The sequence below is a fragment of the Lissotriton helveticus genome, chromosome 7 (assembly GCF_964261635.1).
Source record: "Lissotriton helveticus chromosome 7, aLisHel1.1, whole genome shotgun sequence".
In the NCBI taxonomy this organism is placed as follows: domain Eukaryota; kingdom Metazoa; phylum Chordata; class Amphibia; order Caudata; family Salamandridae; genus Lissotriton; species Lissotriton helveticus.
In genome coordinates, this window is record NC_136068.1 from 1,189,957,328 (window position 1) to 1,189,963,859 (window position 6,532).

The window sequence follows — 6,532 nt, forward strand, 5'->3', positions numbered from 1 at the left end:
AAGTTTTTTAAAAAGGTTAGGTTGAAAGTTCTATATGATTTGGCGGAGATGTGGTACAAGATTAGGAAATTCTTAAAGATACCATATTTGAGTTGTATGGCTCCAATATGGGACTCACCAGGTTCTCCGCCTTGGACAAAGGATTTATTGGCAATTCCATTAAAGAGAGAAGGCTCAGTTCGAAGATGGAATGACCTCTTTCAGGAGGGGAATCTGTTGGCATGGAGTGAATGCCAACAACGGTGGGGGCAAGTCTTTTCAAGGTATAAATACTTGCAGATTCAGAGCTGGGCGAAGGGCGTTGAAAATCGAATTGGAATACAAAATGACTTTGAGGCAAAATTGGCGATGGAGGGGTCTTTTAAGAAGGAGGTGGCCTTGTGGTATTGGTCAATGTTGGAGATGGAAGATGGCCCCTTCTTACTTCCGGAGGTCCTGTGGGAGCAAAGCTTGCCAAAGATTGCAACGGAAAACCAATGGCAAGTATCTATGGCTATACAATACAGAGTGGTTAAACCTGCGAATTTAAGGAGAAACCTTCTGTTCACAATCCACAGGGCCTACTGGACTCCGCGCAGATTGACGAAATTTAAATCAAGCGGAGTGGTGGAGTGCGCAAAATGTAAGACCCCCAACGCCAATGACCTCCATATGTTTGTCTTTTGCCCAGAGATAAGAGACTTTTGGCAAGATGTGAGTAACTGTTTATCTCAAGCTCTGAACCTGCAAATAGAGGTAAGCCCCGAACTTATAATTACTGGGAGGAATGACCTAGAGGAAGATAGAATTAATGACAATGTGAAATTGATTTTTTATGCTATATTACTCGCACGTAGAGAACTTTGCAAGTTGTGGGTCTCTCCCATCTCTCCAAATGTTTTGGATTGGATAAAGTCAATGAGATATACAGCGAAATTAGATATGTTGAATCACACCAGGAAAAAACTAGCATTTTGGGTACCGTTTCTTTTACTTTTTGGGTGATTGGGCATGTGGGGGAAATTTTGAATTATTTATTGAACAAAGCAACATCAATCCTATGATTAAGCCCTACGCCTATCTCGCTAGTATTTGGGTTGACACTCAGGCTCCAGGAATGAGGATGAGATGGGCACATCGGATGGGTCAAATGGCATCAAGGGTCTGGATAATGCGCTGGCCGGTCTCTGTGGAGGTGAGCCTGATGCCTCTTCCTCGATACACTAGCATATGAGATACAAAAAACCCAGCAGGTGGAACAGTTAGTAAACTGGGTGGCGAGTTGGCTAATGAGGATAAAAAAATAAAATAAAAAAAAGAGCTCATGGTTGTGTATTTGATGTATTTTGCAGGAGGCAAAGAGGGGTAGTTAGGCCTGAATGTTGTTGGCCAGTAAAATGCAATTTTTACCCTGTCCTCGTGTAATGTAATGTAATGCAGACTTATAAAGCGCACTATCACCCCACGGGTATCCTGGTGCTGAGGTTACGTTAGCTCCTCTATAAGCAAGTATTACCATGAGGATGACTGTTTCGCATTACACCCTTGGGAAGAGACAGGTTTTAAGCTTCTTCCTAAAGTGTAGGAATTGTTCTGTTTGCCTAAGTTTGGGCGGGAGTTCTCTCCATAAATAAGCGGCTACACAGCTAAATGTTCTACCTCCAAACCTAGAGGTTCTAATTCTGGGTGTGCTAACCAGATGGGCTGCAGAAGATCGAAGACTTCTTGCGGGGGCATACCAGAATTTTATTTCCTGCATTGGTGCCAGCCCTAGTTCATGCAGAGCCTTGAAAACAATACAAAGTGATTTGAACTGTATTCTCTGTGGTAATGGAAGCCAATGGACCTCTTTAAGGGACACAGAGGCAGAAGCTCTACGTGGATTTTTTAGGGCTAGCTTTGCAGCTATTGTCTGAATTCTTTGAAGTTTCATGATCAGAAAGTTAGGAGCACCCAGTAACAAAGCATTACAATAGTCCAATTGACTCAGAATGACACTTCTCACCACAAGAGCCCTGGATGTCATGGGTAGCATAGGGAGTATTTTCTGCAGTGCTTTGATGAGGGAGAAGCATGTTCCAACCGTTTTGTTTTTGTGGTTTTCTAAACTCAGCTTGTCGTCAAAAATGACCCCCAGGTTGCGCACTACCTCAGAGGGTAGGGGGGGCTTATCCGAAGAAGAAGGCCAAAAATTAGCCGGGAGCGGACGAGGGACTTTCTTGGTCGTGCTGTACAGGATGTCTGTTTTTTCCCTGTTGAACTACAGGGAATTGTCCATGAGCCATCTAGCAGTTTTTTGCATGCATTCATGAAAACTATTAAGTGGTATTGACTGATTCCCCTCTAGGGAAAAAATGAGATGTGTGTCATCCGCCTAGTTCACCAAATTGGTTTTGTAAGATTTGATGATAGGAATCAGCGGACTCATATAGATATTAAAAAGGATCTGTCTAATTGCCGAACCTTGGGGAACACCATGCTGAATGGTACCAAATTTCGATAAAAAGGGGGGAAGGGCCACTGCATGCTGTTTATTCCCAAGGTAGGACAGGAACCATTTCAGTGCCATGCCCTCCACCCCAATTTCCGAGAGCTGCCTCAAAAGGATCTTATGACTCGTTCAGGACTGTTACTAATGCAGTCTCCGTACCATGACCCAGGCGAAAACCAAATTGTACGTCTCCAGCCTATGGTTAGTTTCTAAAAATTGCGTGAGGGTTTTGCTAAGCAGGCGTTCTAAAATTTTCACAGGGTAAGGAAGAAGGGAAATAGGTCTATAGTTGTTTGGACACTGGGGGTCACGTGTAGATTTTTTCAACAAGGGTGACACAATTGCCTGTTTCCAGCAGGAAGGGACTATCCCACTGCTCAATGATTGGCAGCAGACCTGACGGAGCTGTGGGAAAAGCTCCTTAACGTGTTCCTTCCATACCCTATGAGGGATGAGGTCCATAGGGGACCCAGATGCCGTGCTCAAAGCAAGTTTATAGAATTCTTTCTCTGTAGTGGTTTCAAAATGATCTAGAGTTACTAGCTTGACCTCACTTGCCCCTTCCTCCTTCAGACAAACTGGCAACTGTATCAACACAATGAGTTCATTTCCACTCTTGTGTTCCTAATCAACTGTAAGACCATTGATTATTTTAGTGATTTTCTCCTCAAAGAAAGTCGCTAGACCATTACATAGGTCTTGAGTCGTGATGGTTTTGTTTTTTAAGCAGTCGGGCTTAGACAGATCATTTACTATTTTAAAGACACTTCTAGCTTTGTTGGATGCCTCTAAGATTGTGTTAGCATAGTACTCAGCTTTGCTTTTGCTTTAGCGATTTCCCTTTCATAATTGCCCAGTGTTACCTTCAGTGCTATTTTATCATCTTCCTCATAACACTTCCTCCATTTTCTTTCAGCTTCTTTACTACCCTTCCTTACGTTTTTTTGATTTTCATTGAAGCAGGGGGCGGATAACTTACGCTTAATTCCTAAGTTTTTTCACCTTAATAATCAGATGAAGAACCTTAGTGATCTGATTACAGAATTCAGAGTAGTTTTCCTCCACTGATTTATGTATGTCAAAAACCTTTACATCAGTAAATACTGGGGACTGTTTAGATGTGTCAGGCAGTTTGTTCCATTCCCTGCCTCGATGGTAGTTACCCGTGGTATACTGATGCAATGAAACACACATGGTTATACACCTATCACTACTGTTGAATGTACCATCTGACTGTGGATCTTTCAGACAGGCTTAAACTGGCTTCCGGTAGTTGCTTAATCTCAATATATCAATCTGAGCTTCAATGACTAAGAGAAAGCAGAACAATATATGAAATGTAGCTTCCAAAATAGAAAGGTTTCTCAATATTAACACGCGTCATTGTGCAGGGTTAACTTCTCCAAAAACGAATTAGGCACGTCTCCTAAGAGTATGAGAACTGCACATTTTAACATTTTTATATACATTCAAAATCAAGTGAATATGATACATTATATTTAAATGTGCCTTTTTTCAGTAGAAATGACGTATTGAATTTCTAACAAGCATAAACCTAAAGTTACATTTAAATGTATTTCTGAGGAAACATCTCAGTTATTTAATTGTATTATGCGTTGTTATTGCTCTATTTAATATCCTTCATTTTCTCCCTTTTCAAAGGGATTATTAGTGCAATATTTTTCAATAATTTACCTTTTTTCAGATAATTCAACGTAATTGATTCCTCCACAAGATGCAGGATCTCACCTGGAGTTCTAAGATTTCCTCCTCTTCCCTCCAAATAGGATAAAGTGGAGTAAATTGTCACAGACTGGAGTGTTATATTTTAGAGCACAGTGGTGTGGAGTGGGGTAGCCTGGCATAGTTTACAGTGGAGTAAAAGGTCATAGAGTGGAGTGGTGCGTCATACTGAGGAGTGGTCTGGAGTGTCATACACTCTTGGAAAGTCATAGAGAGAAGTACAGTGGAGTGCCACAGAGTGGATTACAGTGTTATAGAGTGGAGTAGAATGGAGTAGAGTAGAGTCTGGTACAGTGTTGTAGAGTGGAGTGGCATAGAGTGGAGTAGAGTTAAGTGGCATAGAGTAGCGAGAGTGAAGTAGTGTACAGTGCAGTAGTGTAGTACAGTACAGTAAAGTGCAGCAGTGTGTCATAGAGTCAAGCGCAGTAAAGAGGGGTGGAGTGGCCTAGAGGGAGTTGCGTAGAGTGTCCTACAGTGGAGTAAAGTGTCATACACTGTCATACGCCAAAGTAGAGCACTGTAGACTGCATTGAAAGGAATACATTGTTGTACAGTGGGGTGCTCTAGAGTGGAGTATAGTGTGGTTGATTTGAGAGGCATAGACTGTCGTTTAGTGGAGTAGAGTGTTGTTGAGAAGACCACAGTGGAGTGGTGTCCAGTAGAGTTGGGTAGAGTGGAGTGGTATGCACTGGAATATCATAGAGTGGAGGAGGGTACACTAGAGTGGCATATACAGAAGTGGCATTCAGTGAAGTCGCGTAGAGTGGAATGGCGTAGAGCATATTGGATAAAGGCATAGAGAGGAGTAGCATCAAACCTGAAATGCTGGCTTATCCAACATATCTAAGTTTGTTTTCTTTTCCAACCCTATATTTTGTGAAATAATTTCTTTTCAATTTTACTGGTACTGTGGTACTTCCTAGATGCTACTGCAGTACTACCGCAGTACTCCGTAATTTCTTTATTTAAAGGTATACATTTCTAAAATGAATTTGTGGTATCACTTCACAGTGTAATACAGTAACTCCTTTGTTCCTGTACTCTACACCATAACTAATGTGGACTATTACATATGTTTTTACAGAACACATTCAAAGTGTACTGTAATCAGCATAGCTGCTGTTTCTTTCTGGAAAGGCTTGGATTATCCAATCCCATTATGTTTTGTCATCACTATGTACCACAGTACTACTGCGTCTACAGATAACACTAACTTATTTTGCCTTAAAAATGATCTACTACTGAAACAATTAAATTCGAACACCAAACAGATCATCCACACTTCCCCTAATGTATATTCATGCCAAATTTCATTACAATTGGTTCAGCCATTTTTGTGCTACGCGTGAGTACAAGGTCAATGGAAAATGTATCAGGGTCAAAACCGTTTTTGGGGCCCCTCTCTTTTCTTTGCACCTTCTTGACGAATCACAGTAAAACTCTACATCATCCAACATTCTAGAAAGAGGAATATGTCTGCAAACTTATGTGGCGGTTCATAAAAAAGGATGCAATCTATCGCTGGTAACCCTAGCCCTAACTACAATATATATAACAATCACTGGGTCTTGTCTATTGTAGGTTGGTATAGGTATATCAGTGACCTTTTTATTCTCTGGAAAGGCCCAAGAGTTGAGGCAGAGTCCTATATTCAGGAATTAAATAGCAACACAGTCAATCTCCATTTCAGTGGGCACATTAGTGCAACTGAAGTGGAGTTCATTGATCTCAGAGTTTGTATTCAAGACAGTGAATACTGTACATCCCTGTTTAGGAAAGCTACAGCGGGGATTCGATCCTTGAGGCCCACAGTAATCATTCTAAATCTTTAAAGAACAGCATCCCCTCCGGGGAACTCTGGCGACTCAAGAGGAACTGTACTAGAGACAGTGACTTCCAAAAGGCTGCAAGGGAGGCCATTGAGAGATTCATTGTACAAGGATAATCATCATCATTACAACAGAAAACTCTAGGCAGAGTGGAAAAGATTCCCAGACACTCTCTCCTTAGAAATAAGAATCAACCCAGCAGAGATCAAGTGGACACACCGAGATTTATTACAACATTCTCGAGTGATTCTAATGCAGTAAGACAGATTATTTCACGCAACTGACATATTCTCAAATCAGTCACTGTGATTGGTAAGAGTCTACCGGACTATCCGCAAATCACTTATAGGCGCAGTCGGTCCCTCAGGGACACTCTTGTAACCACTTGGATGCTAATGACAAGGGTAACTCGTCATGCACTGCCCATTCATTTCAATGGAAATTAGTGAATAAGAAGAATATTGCCTTAGCACTAAAGGGGCTATGAAGG